The 17,134-nt window shown below is 30.5% G+C and overlaps 1 protein-coding gene across 1 annotated transcript in view; it reads left to right on the top strand.

Moving 5' to 3' along the window:
- Tl (toll like receptor) overlaps positions 1-17,134 on the top strand; it is a 277,297-nt gene that overhangs the window by 219,395 nt on the left and 40,768 nt on the right. Inside the window, exon 6 of the mRNA XM_088263907.1 lies at positions 904-949. The gene's annotated coding sequence lies outside the window, so the exon portion shown is untranslated. The remainder of the gene's footprint in view (positions 1-903; positions 950-17,134) is intronic.

Here is a 17,134-nt window from a genome sequence, read left to right as displayed (position 1 = left end):
AATAAAAATGTAAATTTTAAAAAAATATTTAAACATAATAATATTGAATTATGGGCCACCGTTTTGTTTGAGTTTACCTTCAGACTAACGATATAATAATAACGGTAGTGGTAGATAAATATGGTTATTTTTACAAAATGAACGTATAATATTAATTAAATTAGTACATCATGTTCATAATTAATCCATTTATACACTTACAAAATTAGAAATTTTGTTACGCATTTTAGTTTTGTTTGTTCGTACCTACAAGGCGCCAAATAATTTCTCAAAATATTACAAACGATGTAGGAAGAAAAATATCGAATAATTTATTTATTTTTTGATCTTACATAAAGGTGACAAAATAACCTGCTTTTCAATATATCAAACGCGTTTTAAAGTAGTCACCAAAAAATACAAAAATGAACATTACGTGATTTAATAAATTATTGAAAACTCGTGTTTAGAGAAATCTCATTCACTCATTTAGGTACTGGATAATTAAGTATTACTCTCAGATACATTTTTTATTAATTTTTTATTTAAAAAAAAAATATTTGTGTTTTTATTATTTACATAAATATTTCAATTTCATACTATTTTTGTATTATTATTAAGCGGCTCATTAATAGAAATAGGTATCAAATTGTTGTAGAGTGGGTTCGAACCGAGAAACTCTGACTTAACCACGGAACCATAACCCGACACAATATTGCTACCATTGAGTATAGAAATATTTTTTCTATAATTTACGTATTTATTTACAAATGGCTATTTTGTAGTTGTGAACCGATTGTTTATAATACCCTCATATTCCAATGTTGGTATACATAGAAAATCTGAAATCGCCATCTTTTGAAAGCCTTTTTTCGTACTCCTTGGTTAGGTAAATCATTAAATATGTATTTTTAATTGTTCTAGATCTCAACTACATCGGAAAAAAATTACTGACAAGACAAAACTATTGGTAAGATATTTTTTTATATAAGTATATGTACTTTTTATTAGTTTTGGATGTCTCTCTTTCTCTAATAGACATCTTCAAATATTCCTTTTTATTTGTAATTATAACTTTTAACAATTTATATATAACCCGTTGATATGTACCGTTAAAATTAGAAAAATTGTGTTTTATTAAAATACTACAATTTTTATTTGATTATCGTTGCGCAGTGTCGTTGGTTATCCAAATTCAAATTTTGTGATCTCCAACCCTTTTATATTATATTTTATATTGATATATTACTATATATTGGAAAGAGTAAAAAGGTAATCAAGCAAGGAAATATAATTTATTACAACTTCTGCGATAATTTTTCTATGTTCGATATTTTTCGACTTCGCCAAAACAGGTAGGTAAAGAGTTTTGATATAGCGACTGGACCTATAATAAACATATATACTCAAAGTAGAGTAGCATAATTGAATTTTTAGGTGGTTGGAAGATATTGCTTTTTAGCAACAAGCCCGCCAATGTACTAATTTTTTTTCGTACATGATGTTTAAATAAATAAATAAATACCTTACATCATCAAAAAAGATAATTCATATTATTGATAAAAAATAAATTACCTTACCTCCTTAGGTTTTCGGGGTTATTATATTTAAACAACGTCCAGCGTTAATTAATTTATCCGCAAAAATGTAGAATCTGTAGGATTAAAGATATGTTTGTTTTATTAAATACACCAGCTCTCATTTGGAATTTTGATCCCGCATTCTGATAACCCTGTCCGGAATTAATGGCTAAACAAACGGGCGATAATTTAAAATCAGGAACGATCTCCCGCACAGAAAAATCCACCACTTCCACTCCACCCCGGTTTATTTTATCCCCGACGTTGGGAATGGATTTTTCGTTAGAGAAAATAGAATTTCGTTTTATCTGATTGAATTTATCGTTTTCTATTATAGGTGTGTTTGTTTTCGGCTCACGTCAATTAAACCGCTCGCTCTCAGTACTGGTTCATTTAGAGGGTTTGAAATGTTTTTTTGTCGTTCCAGTGCAGACATCTGTATCGATTACATGTCGAGTATTTTTTTTTCTACCATCAGTTGAGTTTGGTGACAACGGCGGATATCACTCAATTGAACAAAATATTAGATAATTGCTATTTCTATAAAAAACAAAAAAAAATAATCCATGTTGTTTTTTTCTCTAATTAGACCGGCATAGAACTATGCAATACGTTTGTAATACACAAACTTTTCCACTGTGTCAAATAATGTTTTGATGCATCCAGAAAAGCATTTATTTTATACCTATATTATTTATTGTTTCGGCATTCACTTAGTGGTAAGATATAATTAAATAATAAATAAAACACTTGTTTTTTTTATCATTTTAGTATTATATTGTCATAGTTATTATTTTCGGAAGCTACAGATGCTTCTACCTTCTTGTTTAAATATAAACTTAAGTGAAACATTTATCGTTATTCCCTTTTTTTAAAGAAGATAAAGTCTGAACATTCCAGGGCTTACGACCTGGCATTTGGCAAGTCAAGACACCTTTAAAATAGACATCTCGTAGGGTGAATTATCCAGTGTCCGATATAAAAATAATATTAATATTGTTAGTAAACTTATAGTTTGACTGACGGTGGTACCCTTGACTAGTGAATTACTAATAATTTTACTCTAATATGAAATTTTTAAAAATCATATAATTTTTAATTTATTATTAGATTAAAACCAATATTTTTAGCTTTTCCACTTTTTTATTTGACCAGCGACCGGGTTTCGTCGTTACCGACATCATCAGACTGGTGAGAGGCTTTACAAATTTGTATGTTATATATAAAAGAAGGCAGGAGTTGATAACCATGATTTGATATAATTTTATGAGAAATTAATTTAATTTTAGTGAATTTAAGTATTGTATGATATTTTAAATATTTTTTTATAAAGGTTTTTTGTATTGAAAGCACGATTTTATATAAAGTTAAAATAGATTTGTATTTTTTGTAAATGAATTTAAATTATGTAACGAGGTATCAGGAAATGCTGGTTGACGGCTCCTTCCACTAAGCTGTGGTTGTCCGGGGGGAGTCCGAAGTTCTCTGAAATGTAAATTTCCCGGCAGTCATTTCTTATCGACAAGACATTAAGGCATCTATTGTTTCTTTTCTAATGGGTAAAGTAAGGGAGAATGAATGTGTGTTACTTGATCATTTAATATGTCTTTATTATGACAATTTTTTAATCTATTTATTTCCAAAATTTCGAGCCTATCTAATTTTTTACCTTTACTACATTTGTGTAAGATTTTTACATTAAAATTTTTATCGAAATCATGATTTGACTCTATCAAGTGGTTTAACCACTTGATAGAGTCAAATCATGATTTCGACTTGATAGAGTCAAATCATGATTTCGATAAAAATTTTAATGTAAAAATCTTACACAAATGTAGTAAAGGTAAAAAATTAGATAGGCTCGAAATTTTGGAAATAAATAGATTAAAAAAATTGTCATAATAAAGACATATTAAATGATCAAGTAACACACATTCATTCTCCCTTACTTTACCCATTAGAAAAGAAACAATAGATGCCTTAATGTCTTGTCGATAAGAAATGACTGCCGGGAAATTTACATTTCAGAGAACTTCGGACTCCCCCCGGACAACCACAGCTTAGTGGAAGGAGCCGTCAACCAGCATTTCCTGATACCTCGTTACATAATTTAAATTCATTTACAAAAAATACAAATCTATTTTAACTTTATATAAAATCGTGCTTTCAATACAAAAAACCTTTATAAAAAAATATTTAAAATATCATACAATACTTAAATTCACTAAAATTAAATTAATTTCTCATAAAATTATATCAAATCATGGTTATCAACTCCTGCCTTCTTTTATATATAACATACAAATTTGTAAAGCCTCTCACCAGTCTGATGATGTCGGTAACGACGAAACCCGGTCGCTGGTCAAATAAAAAAGTGGAAAAGCTAAAAATATTGGTTTTAATCTAATAATAAATTAAAAATGCAATTCCATCACGAAGTGTCAGTGGATAATATAAATCTATCATATAATTTTTGTTGACCCAGGAATTGATATTTTTATAACCATAAATGTGTTCGTGCTAAAGCTTAAATGTGTAAAACAAAATGTGTATAATGAATAAAATATGAGAAAAAAATATTTAAAAACAATTACATTGTAAAAATTTACGTTTTTTCCCCGCGATTTGTGGTAACAAACTTTTCCATGATATTAATGAAAATCAACTAATTCACCCGTGAAATAAAAATATGGCGACCCAGCACGACTGCGGTCAATTTTTCAACATTAAATAATCACATCCATATTCCCCCGATAAATTGTAGTTTGTTTTTATTCTCGTAAATTATAAATCTTGAAATTTGAAATATTTTTTCCCGGCGCAAAGTGCCTATGGAAAGTGTTTGCATATGGGTAAAAATGTATTAATGTTGACTTAATGCGTTCAACCACGTTGGCTCTGGACTAATAGGTATAATTACGAGGGAGTTTTATATGCAAACCATATAACAACGAGAATTTCATTGTCGTGCCACACAAAATTACATATTATTATTAATGCTGTAAGTATTCGATTCTGACTTGCAATTTGCCTAAAATACAACTCTATTAAGAACACGAATTTAACCATATATGGTACATGTATGACATTTTTCATAAATTAAAAAAAATTGCGATCATAAAATTTTTACAGTCTATTATAACACGTGTTTCGATGCATTCAGTATCGTTACCAACCACCGTGTTTAGAATTGTGCTCTTAGGACGTTGAAGCATGAAGAAATGGTAGAAGCTGTGTATTATAATAAATAAAAATTAAATGATATTAACTATGCTAATAAAATGAGAATTATTTGCAAATTGGAGAACTGAAATGTGAATTATTAATATTTATACTTTAATTGGACAATTATTTCCAGATATATACTTTTTTTTACTCATTTCCTTTTATCAATACTTTTTCATATTCAATGTATAGAATATCCTTATGAAGTACTCTTGTAAAAAAAATATTAGGTAATAATTTACAAATTTAGTAGGTAACCTAGCACTGGTAAAAAAAACTGGAACAATAACTTTTGTTAGTTTAATCAACCGAGTTTTGTAGCTTTCAACATAATCTGTATGATGACATGGATAAGGACAAATCACGGTTTTTGGATAAATGAAATAAATGTGTACAAAGGTTATTAGTTGTTATATTATTATAATATAAACTGCAATTCCACTAAGTGACCATTGATTGTGATGCTTATTGAAAGCTGTCCCACCGCATGCCCAGATCTGATACAGAAGCATCTAGGCTTCCTGATAGATCTGCTCTTGCTAAGCAATTTTTTTTTAAACTAAGTCGCGAAATTTATTGGAAATGTGAAACAATATAAAATTGTATCCCGATTTTATTGTGAATTTACATTCAAAAGCTTTCAATATACCTGTCACTGCCAATCTAAATAAATACAAGATTGTGAAGCTTAGTCTAAATTTATTTATGCCCTTATGACGTTGAAGAATGAGGAGGGAATAGAAGCTGTTTTATGATGCTGAATGCATCAAATTACGTGTCACTATTACCAATATTAAGAAATATTTGTATTTACCGAGAACATTTTTAATAAAAATCTGTCTTGACTCAATTACTGAAATGATGAAGTTTGATATTTTCCATATATCGCTCACTCCTTTCAAGAACGTCATAAATCAAAAAACATGATTTTACATGAGAACGTTTTAAAAGTTTAAAAATATAACACAATGTATTTAAAATATATATATCAAGCCACTTATTGAACTTTTTACTGTGCAACTGATCTTTTTCGGTAAACCTGAAGGTTTTTTCTCCATTTTAAAAATATTTAGTATATTTAAAAAAATAATTGAACAATACCTTTTCTTCAAAATGCTTAAACAACACTTTCTGTAGTGGGTAAATATTAAGTTAAAAATATGCCTCTTTTGCTGGAATATCGTAAATTTTCTGGGCATTCCGAAAACATGCACAAGTGAAAATTTTCGTATTCTCAATATTATTAATATTTAAAGCATTTACTTTGTGGTTAGTCATTTTTACTTATTAATTTTTTTACAAAAATGTTAATAAAATTAGTACATAACCACTCACCTTACGTCTACCGGTTTCGAGTCGTACCCGTCTCTTCGTCTTTGATTGTCCTGACGAAGAGACGGGTACGTCTCGAAACCGGGAGATGTAAAAATCTCGGTGAGTGGTTATATACTAATTTTATTAACATTTTTGTAAAAAAATAAATACGTAAAAAAAAAAAATAAGTAAAATTTTCGATTTTTGATTTATGACGTTCTTGAAAGGAGTGAGCGATATATCACCTGACTATCCAACTGCAAATAGACGTATATCTCCATAGCCTTTTTTGCAATAAGTTCAACAATTCCGATTTCCATTTCACGAATTAATTCGAGTAATCAGGTTTCATCATGTCGGTTCTATAACATACAGGTAGTAACATATGAATACGTTTTTATCGTGTTTCGTAATTGCTCATTCATATGGAAGTAACAATTAATCTGTTATGTCAGGCAACTACTGCAATTTTAATTTTAATTTCAGCGGTTGTGAATGTTCATTTCGCACACATTTTCAGCGTGATTTTTGACGCTTTAATACTAAATCCGACGGACCGTGGTTTGATTCAACCACGGCGCGCAGCAATACGTAGTGGGCAAAGCAAATTTATTTGCCAAATCATTTTTAATTTTGCAACTCGCTTCCGTGCATTAAGCTCGCACCACATCGTCCCATAAAAAAACTGAAGTGAAACATTAATACAGTTTCTCTTTTCGTTTTAATTTATTCTAAATGTATATTGTAAATGTGGTATAAATATATTAAAAGCTTTGACTTTTTAGCACCACTTGTAATTCTTGTTTTTCGTTTGCATAAATTGCACCACCTCCGACGAAAAAAGCCATAAATCTTTATTTATAGCTTCATATTTTTGGAACCCTAACCATCTATCGTATCGCTCATTCTTTTTTATTGATGATTTACTCCTCAGTGAAGAAAACCTAGATTGTCTGAAGAAGAGTTTCTGCTTAGTAAACAAGCTTCTCTCATCTCACCATAGATGTCTCTAGCGAAATTCTAGTGAATTCAAGCACAATGTTTCTATGTTCCAAAAATGTGAGTAGTGTGGTTTTCAATCATGGGTAGAATTGGTGAATGTTACACGTGTGTTAAGTGATCACTAAAACCAGCCTTTGACGGTCGTCAGCCCCGTAAATGCCCAGACTTCCTTATTCTTCTTCATCTTTGATGAGATGTCAAAAAATAATTTTAATTATTTGTACATTCAGTCCTGTAATTTCAAACGGCTGTATAAGGTTCACACTTTAATCAGTATTACTAGTCTGTTTTTGGTTGATTGAAAGATATTGCTTCGTAGCAATAAGCTCAATTAGTTAATGAGCTGTTGCTGGTAAAGTGATCACTTAATACACGTACAACCACTTTATCCATGATTGAGAACCTCACTATTTATGGAACTTCTACATATTTCATTCATATCATGACGCTGTACATATGAGTTCCCAAGAGCCATCTTTGTTGGATTGAGAAAGCTTTTATTTAGCTGAGACCCTATTTGGATGTTTGCTATATCCAAACCCTGGATTATTTTCATATCCTGAAAAACGCTTAAAAACATTTTTTTTTAAATTTTATCCACCTTATTACTTGACATTTTATTTATTGTTTCGGCATTAACTTTGTGGTAAGACATGTTACAATGATCAAAGAAAACACTTGGTTTTTACCACTTGAGTTTTATTATAGACTACATGTTTCAGAAGTATATGTTATATGTTATTATACAGACCTGAATGATGGAAGTTTAACTTCTGAAACATGTAGTCTATAATAAAACTCAAGTGGTAAAAAACAAGTGTTTTCTTTAATCATTGTTACTTGACCAGTTATTTTTACAATTTGAGTCTAAATGTTTATTCTCAAATCTGGATTTTCTCCACATGAGAATTATTTTTACATTTTCGACATCTCAAAAAGTATTTGAACCCACTAAAAATATATGATTTACTTTTTCGTAGGTTCTCTAAACAGATGTAAAGCGTCCTTAGCAATGAAAAAAAACATGCATTTCGTATTATACGTGAATTACACCGGTTCACAGTCATTAGTATCGCAGGTTTATGCAAATTTCCTTTGTGCGGCCTCCGTTTTTATTTAATTAACGCTTAAGAATAGTGGTAATTAGTGGATATTCCGGACCAAAACAGCGCACTTTTCGAAAGCGCATCTACAAAACGCGCGCAGTTACCATCCTCATTTTTGTTTGATAACCTAACATTTTCATAATTGCATTTACATGGTTTGAAACGTGCTTTTTAATGACGACATGATATTTTTTTAGAGTAGAAACCGTGAGTTTTATGTTAAATATAACATTTTCTGTTTATTCTGGTAATGTGAAATAATATAAATATTCCATTTGTACCAGCGTGATATCGCTTTCATTACTGTTTTCTTCTTAAATGGCGGTTTCACGTGGAACTTAAATTGTTAGTTAGTTAGTTATTTTTTTAATATTAGCAATTATTTGGAAAATGATAATTACCATCTCAATTTCAACTTAAGATATGATTTGAAATTGATTATTACAAATTCGTAAAATATAATAAAATAAAAACATGATAGCTTTTTCCACTTTTATTTTATTTGTCCAGTTGCCGGGTCTCGTCGTAACCGACATCATCAGACCAGATTCATTATATTGGGATACAAAGCGATAGTTAGTAAATAAGTTAGACAGTTTTGTTTTTGTGATGTTGTTGTCAGTAAAATTCGTTCGTCAATAAAAAATCATAGATTGTTATAATCCATTTGGTCAAATAAGTCATTTTTCTAATACTCGCGAATATTAAATCACATTAATTTATTTTGCATTTTACAAAAAAAAAAACTTTCATTAGCTTTTCAGGAATAATGTGATACACAATTAAAACATGAATCATTCTAGAGTTTTTATTTAAATGAATTTCAAGCCGAAAAGCCCTCTTCGCCCCCCAAATTTCTTAAATTATGCAACAACAAATTAAAGGAAAAATAACGCCTCCATTTATTCTAACGTCTTTTGAGTTCTAATTTATCTGGCGAATTTGTCATTGTTTCCTATTGGAAATCGGTGACTTAATTAAATTCAACAATGAGCGAACTAGGCATTAATTAAAGCAAACCAAAAAGCTCGGTAAAACCATAAATCTTAAACAGCTTTCAAGCAGCGGGTACATCTAACATGGAATTAAAATGGAATAAACTTCTTATCGTTACTCCGTATCTCTCCTTTCCTGTACACCTATTCACGGTATCGCGTAAATTTAATCAAATTCCATTCAAACATTGTTAACTATCAAGAAACGAAGAAACTATAACAGGGTTAAGAAACATTAGAGAAGGTTATACATATACTAAACTCCAGAGCTTTCTTATTAATTTTCTAGAGCTGGGCTACCATTACTGTTTTCTATCGATTCTTTTTTTCCCACAGAAATAGTACAATATATGTATATTTATATATCCAGAAAAACATGTAATAATTTCTGCTTTTAACCGCTGTCCGCAGCCAATGCCATATACAAGTATGGCACTACATCGATCGGATACAACGTTAATTTAATCTATAATTTAAATGGTAATCTGATCAATCCTTTGCCTAAAACAATAGTCTAAGGTAGGTACTTTTTAATCAAAACAATGAATAATTTCTTTTTGACCCCCTTGTAAATTGAACTCGTTACATGCTCTACGGTAGCCAAACCCTTGAATCACTACACTGTTGATTTAAAAAAGCAACCTTTTTAACCATACGAGTAAATCAGGGTACCTATTATCTGTATTTTGGGTAAATTAATATCGCCAAACAATCGATACTACTCTCATTCAAAACTTTAAAGAAATAAAGGAGGTAGATATAAAGAATTAAACTGTCTTTATTAAGTCTTCATCTAGTGTGATGAAATTATTTGTCTCAATGCCAAGAGCTACCATCGCAAAACTTGCAACCTGTGTTACAATACTGTTTTGTGCGTTTTTTTTATCTGTTGACGTTTCTCTTATAACTCTGTTGAACTTTTACGTACTCCGGTTTTAATATAATTGGTACCAACTTTGTACCAACATGTCACCAAAATTTATTTAATCTTAAAAAAACATGTGATTCTGTACGTGAATTTAATTACTACACGTTCGCTTGTTCACGTAGTAACATCTTCGCTAAGGATATACTTACGCTAAGATGTATAAAAGCTTTTACCCAAACTAATAAAACAGATTTTCATTTGGTGTAACATGTAAATGTTTATAACATCCGAATAGCTCGTGAAACCCGAACTGGAGGGAAATGCTGAAAGGTTAAGGTAACCGAAATATTCGCATTTACAACATACTTGGATAAGGATTCTTGTTAAATGAAATATCTTATTTGGCATCCTTATCTGACCCTCAGATATTGGACATGTTTTTGGAGCGTGGAAACGGTTGACCGCCGGTTAGTTATTTGTTGTTTTCGCTCTATATATTTCGTACTTTTGATAATTTATAATTTTTTTATATCTCTTTCTAGAGATAAAAAGATTGATAAGGGTAAAGAAAGGAAAGCGAATGCTGGAAACAGAGCGAATGATGCATTGTAATCGGTTATAGCAAATAAAAACCTATCAGTCAATGCTATACTGGCAGTATACAAGGATTTCTTGCTTCCAACCCTAATGTATGGAAGCTAAACATGGTGTTGGCAAAAGAAGGATGAATGTAGATAGAATGCAGTCGAAATGCGATCCCTCAGATAGTACTACTACTGCTTCTACTACTACTACCATCACGTCGTTTCACCGCAGGGGTAAGCAGAGAATGGAACGCCACACTATTCTGTCCTGACATACACTCCTCCACTCCTTCACATCTAGTCATACATGCCCCCCGATTACGCAGACTTTTGACACCACCAGGTTTTAGGTTCTGATTAATCGGAGCGTACCAAGTTTTTTCGGCCATCTTAGTTCTATTCTTCCGCTCACATTTATATATTTCCCGCCGCATATATTTTCTTAGTTATTCTCTCGTTATGCATTTGCGCCACATATCCATACCACCTTAAAGAACATTTCCTAACCTTTTCAATTATCCTTGGTCAACCTTGCATTAATTTCTTATATCTTCGTTTTTAATGATTTCATGCAATGACTTTCCAAACATTCGTCTGAGGTAGGATAGTATTTTCCTCAAAATACAGTATTATGATGTTAACTTTACTGAATGAGTCACATATACTACCTAAATACAAAAATAAGATAATAATATTTATACGCAATTATACGATAGGTATCGTATTCAAGATATTGTGTCGTGCATATATGACTATATGTATGTGAATAGGAGAACATTTAAGACCATAATACTATTATTTATTATGGTTCTTAAGACCCGACCCTCGATAAATTATCTTAACTTCTCCACGTATTGGTTTCATCCTGTTTAACATTGTATTGTTTTATTAGGGGATAGTGCATGAATGAATGTATTGTACAAAGTGTTAGGGTTGATACCCCTAGCTCAAGAATAGCGCTGACACTGAGTAATGTCGCCCTTGGTCCATTGGCGGCTAGTACTATATCGCCCTACCACTGTCGAAAAGCGTTAAGTCATGAATTGAGAATTTGAGTGGTTGAATTTCAAAACGTAAATAATTACATTTTACCTAACCTTACCTAGTTTAACCACTTTTTTAATGTTAAAAGCATTGTTAATTTTGTGATTTGGTAATGTAACACTCTCCTAATCATTCATCATTCACAACGTAAACGATGAATGATAAGGATAGTATTATTAGTTGTTTCTTTTTTCTCTCTTTCAAAAATTTGTTTTTGTACAAATGTGAGACCGTAATAATTTTATTTTAGTGACCTGATTATTTTATTTTAGTGACCTGATGATGAATGATTATTCCGAAACCGGTAGTCACGACTTTGATGCATTCCGCTTAATCCATTTTAATTACCGTATTTCACACTAGATTTTACGAAAAAGTGGTATTTATCAAGTAAAACTTAAATTAAAAATAGATAGATGTTACCAGTAATGAAATAATCGTCGGGAATGTATGAGGAGATGCGTGAATGTGGAAAAGGCGAAGAATGTTTTGCAAATACAGGGTTGTGTGGCGTTCTATTCTCTCTGTCTACCCCTGCAAGGAAGTGGCGTGATGGTTAGTTAGTAAGTTAGATATTACCACAATTGTAAGTGACGAATTAATTAATGAAATTTCGATGTCTGGCAACATTTTTTTGACTTCACGTCTTTGGCTAGTAAAAGGACAAAATCTAGCACGTGCGTCGCCCGAACCAAATCTCCAAATTCATCTTTGCACGACTTACATTTATATTTCTTACTTAACAATTTGATCCTTCGCCATTTCCATCGCTTCTGTCTTTATTTGTAGAAAAGTTAAGACTACGGAAATTTATATAAATCTAGATAGCTTTTCGTTAAGGTTTTATTTTTTTGGCACTGTGTACTCGTTTTCTGAGATATTTTATCTATATATTGTGTAACGAGTTCAACAAATAAAAATAAATATACCTACGTTAAAAAATTGTCGCCGTAAAGATTAAATGTGTCGCCTTTTTGTCGAGAAACAGTGTTATAAATATTATTAAATTTAAAAATATATTTTTAATTTAATCAATTGTAAAAATTAAATGCGGATGATATTCCCATATTTTATAATTTTCAAATGATTATTGCAAATTCAGGTTGCATCCATTTTATTCACAGTTATGATGTTACCTTTTTAATACAAAATACAACCCTTAGAGCTTTACACAAATTTACCAAAAGGGGAAAGCTTTCCTTCAGTTGTACATGAAAAAATGTTTATAAATTGACTCGAACAATAAATAAAATGCTTATAATAATTTGAAAGCTTTTTACTTTATCGAGAAATCAAAATAAAATATCCTTTAAAAGAATATTATTTATTGCTTCGGCATTAACTTTGTGGAATGGCATGTTTATTATTTATTATTTTCAAAAGAATTGTGATTTTCATATGTGATTATTTACAGCTCATCACAAAATTATTATTAGGTGTCACAAAAATAACCAAATTCCCTCGACTCATAAACCATGTTTTGAAAAATATTAATTTAAATAAAATCACAATTTTGCCCAAGGCTCAACAACAGGAGCTTTGGAACAAGTCAGCTCCGCACCATAAATTTGTTCGTGAAAATTGTCCCTCTGCTATTATTTGCAATTGCATACTTAGCATTCTAACATAATAATTTATTTAAAATATAATAAAATCACTTTATAACGAAAACAATGCTTCGTGAACTTTACGACAGTCATTCGTTATAATTGCTTGTAAAAGTAGAAGTTAATGTGACGCAAAGTGAATATTCAGCGCGATATAAATAATGCCTATCATTCAATGTAATTCACCTTTCAGGTTAGCTTTAGTTATTTACTCAAATAATATTTTTTATATTGTTTTTTATTTATTATTATTAAAAAGCATTTTATTAAACATTTATTTCCAATTTCTCTTTGAATTGTAAAAGAAGACTAAAAATTAATACGATTCCCATCACTTAAATGTTGCCAGATAGAGATAGGTTTACAGCGGCATCGAATATATGGCAATTTAAAGACTGGCCTTTTTTATATTAATCTCGCATAAGATAAGTACTTCGAATATAAGACGCACCTGAATTTTGAAGGCAATTCATGAAGAAAAAAGTGTGTCCTATAAGTCCGTAAATTACGGTAAAATAAAAATCAAAATTCGTTTTGAAAAAATATATTTGCTTTTTTATCCTGATTTATTTACATGTCATCAAAATTGAAGAAGATTTATATGGTAAAGTATATCCTTAAACTGACACATTATATCACATGTGAGTTCTTGGTACCATCCATGGTTGAGTTGAATAAGCATTTAATTTATCAGAGACCCTTTTGAAATATACATATTTAAGATTCTTACCGAATTATATTACATATTAGGAGACGCCTGAAAACATTATTTTACTAGTTGTTTTATTTTCAGACCAATTAACTGATTCCTGTTTTTTTTAAGACATTTTTTTTCAATTACCTTCTTTGGAGTTTCGTGAATTCTTCATTTTTACTCTTTGACGTAGCTTCTCCTTGTTTATTTCCTCTCTCGAGCACTTTTTAAATTGACTCTTTTAATGGAGGATATTCCATCATCATTATTTTACAGATGGCCGGAATAAATAATAATTCTACATCTTTTTGGGGGAACCGTTCCGTTTAATTGCCAACATCCTGGGGGTAATAATTTTCAGCAGTAAGTCTCGGTAGCCATGGAAACCAACCCTTTCTTGGCTGCGCGAATTGAAAGTCTTGTGATGTCCCTATTTATTTTCTTATTCAAACGGTAGTCCTTTTATTATAATTAAAGTGAAATGTCCGCCCCCAAATGTTTTGTTGCAATTTTTCTCCCCCAAGTTCAGAGCGGGAGTGTAATGTAAACGGATACCGTCTCGTTAATATTACTTAGTCAACATGTTTACAATAGATGTTCTTAAATTGTTTCCGCTGTGTTGCCCTATATTTTCCTCTAAAATACTTTTAAACTCGTTTATTTTCATTATTTTTCCTTCTTTTTTGAAATTAACTAATGCGTTTTGAACATATTATTGGAAAAACTATGGGTGTATCATTAGGTTTTCATATTTTATCTCATTTAACGCGAGTTTTTGGCGCATTTAGCGTAAATTCTTGAATAATCGATAGTGTATCATTCTTGTGAAATTGTTTTTATTAATAATATTTTTAGACACACTTAATAACCCTTATAAAAATTGCTGCATAATTTGTATCCGATTCATCAACTTCAAGATTTTCTATTTGTGTAATTTATACAATAACTTTAATTCAAACTATTCAAATCGTCTTATGATCAAGTTATAATAAGATATGTAATGATTTTTAAAAAAGTAATTAAAAAATTTTATAAAAGTAAAACTCAAATTTATTGTTTTTCTTTAAATTGGTAGTATTTTTTCAACCGGTTTTAGAGTACCTATCCATCCCTGAAGAGGATAAGCCATTTGTCTAAATCGGTTGGACAAATAGTGCACAGGGTATCATATATGAATAGTGCTTAATTGATCATTAGATGCATGAAAGAGGCTACGCCTCAGGTACCAGTCTAGAGTATTTTAAAATAAATTTTTGACTTAAAAATGAGTGATTACTATAATACTGTTATTTATTTCAACCTCCGGGGAATCGAACCCGGTACCTCCAGCCCTTGTCTTCATGCAATATACAATCATGGAAACACTCGTCAATACAGTGCTTTTTACACTAATAGAGGCATATAAAATTTGGAAGAAGAATGATATGGTGTATTTTTAACAAGCTTAAATTTTTACGAAGTACGTTATTATGATATTGATTTCATTGCTCTAAAATGAATCTCGTGTTCAACGGCACTCATTGATTGATTTTGTACATTCCATTCACACGAATATGTAGATATACGTCATTCTCATTACTCATTAATTTAGTACTGAACATGTTTCGTAGCTTAAAAATGAATCCGTATTTCTCACAAGCGATGTAGAATTCACCCTACGTAATTCGAACGAGTATTTAAAGTAGAAACTTTAGTCGCTGTTTTTTTTCAAAGCATTCAAAAGCTTTGGTGTGTTTGATTTTTCCCGGTGCTAATATTCTTATACGTTAATTTTATTTCTTATAATGTATAATATTCAGTTGAATATGTTTATCTGATAATAAAAATAAGTAATTCAAATTTAGTTACGTTATTCCTCGTGTAAATTTAAGTAAGTGTACAAATTGAGTGGTATTTTAGAGAAAGTAACGAATGAAAATTGAGTTTATAAAATAAGTTTCAAACCGTGGTTATTACAATGTGTGCTTTAAAGTCTGTAAATAAGAAATTTTTAGATGGATTTAACGAAAGGGGTTGGCTTCATCAATATCTACTTGCTTGTAATGTAAAATTTACTTAATAAATATCACTTTTTCGTAAAATCTATTCTGACATGTGTTCTGATGCACTCAATATCATTTATTGGCAACGTTATTTTAGACAAATGTTATATTTAACTTTATAAGGTTATATATTTTTCCGCATCCATAGTGTAAAGGTCCGTACGCTCGGCTACAGTACTGGAGGTCCCGGGTTTGATTCCCAGAGAGACATCAAATAAATATAAATGAATTTTTCACTCTAATATTTATTCAGTATTACCTTGGTCTGGTAACTGAAACGAAGGAATGATCACCTTTCTTTAGTGTGTTTACAATCAAGGTAACTGCGTTTATATGATATCCTATGCACCATTGGGTGCAAATAAGGGACTGAAGAATATGAAGCTATGTTTTTAATTCAATTTTGAGTTAGCTTCACAAACGGTGTTTAATAATGATGCTCAATACATCGAACCAAGTCTTACAATACATTTTTAAGAGAAAGTGGTTTACCAAGTAAAATTAAAAAAAAGGGAGTAGTTGAAATCACCATCCTTTCAGGACAATAGTTCATGACCCAAAGCTAAAATAAATTAAATCCGTTTAAAAAGTTCTCAGATTTAAAATGATAATTTAATATATAGTTTGTTTTAAGTGACCCTGTCTTGTTATAAAGTTCAAGTACGCTGTTGCATCCTGTGGGTAATTTATACTAGTATTTGTGTAAATCCGCATAATGTTTCCTATCTGAAATCATTACCCAGCGTGATGGAATAATTCATCCCCTATTGTTATTCACAACGCTAATCCCCCAGTTGAGTCTCAGTAAACAAGCTACGTACCCGTGTATCTGGTGTAATGTGTATACTGTACGTCAGGGAAGGTGCACCTATGGCACACGAGACGATTTTTACATGGCACGCGATTGAAGAGAAAAAAATGATTTTTCAAAAAAAAATGACTCACAGATGAAAGTAAAAGCTACCAGCTATGAACCCGAAATAAATAAATTTAAAAAAATGCCATCTAGAATCCAACAGCAAAAATCTCAATAATAATGATTTTTTAACGATTCAACATTTTATTTATAAATTTGGCGTTTAATTTTTAGAAGT

Source organism: Brachycentrus maculatus, unplaced genomic scaffold (genome assembly GCF_059751285.1).
Source record: "Brachycentrus maculatus isolate JH-2025_06_01 unplaced genomic scaffold, ASM5975128v1 h1tg000207l, whole genome shotgun sequence".
Classification (NCBI taxonomy): Eukaryota; Metazoa; Arthropoda; class Insecta; order Trichoptera; family Brachycentridae; genus Brachycentrus; species Brachycentrus maculatus.
The sequence above is the reverse complement of the archived record's forward strand: the minus strand, read 5'-3'. Positions and strand labels throughout refer to the sequence as shown.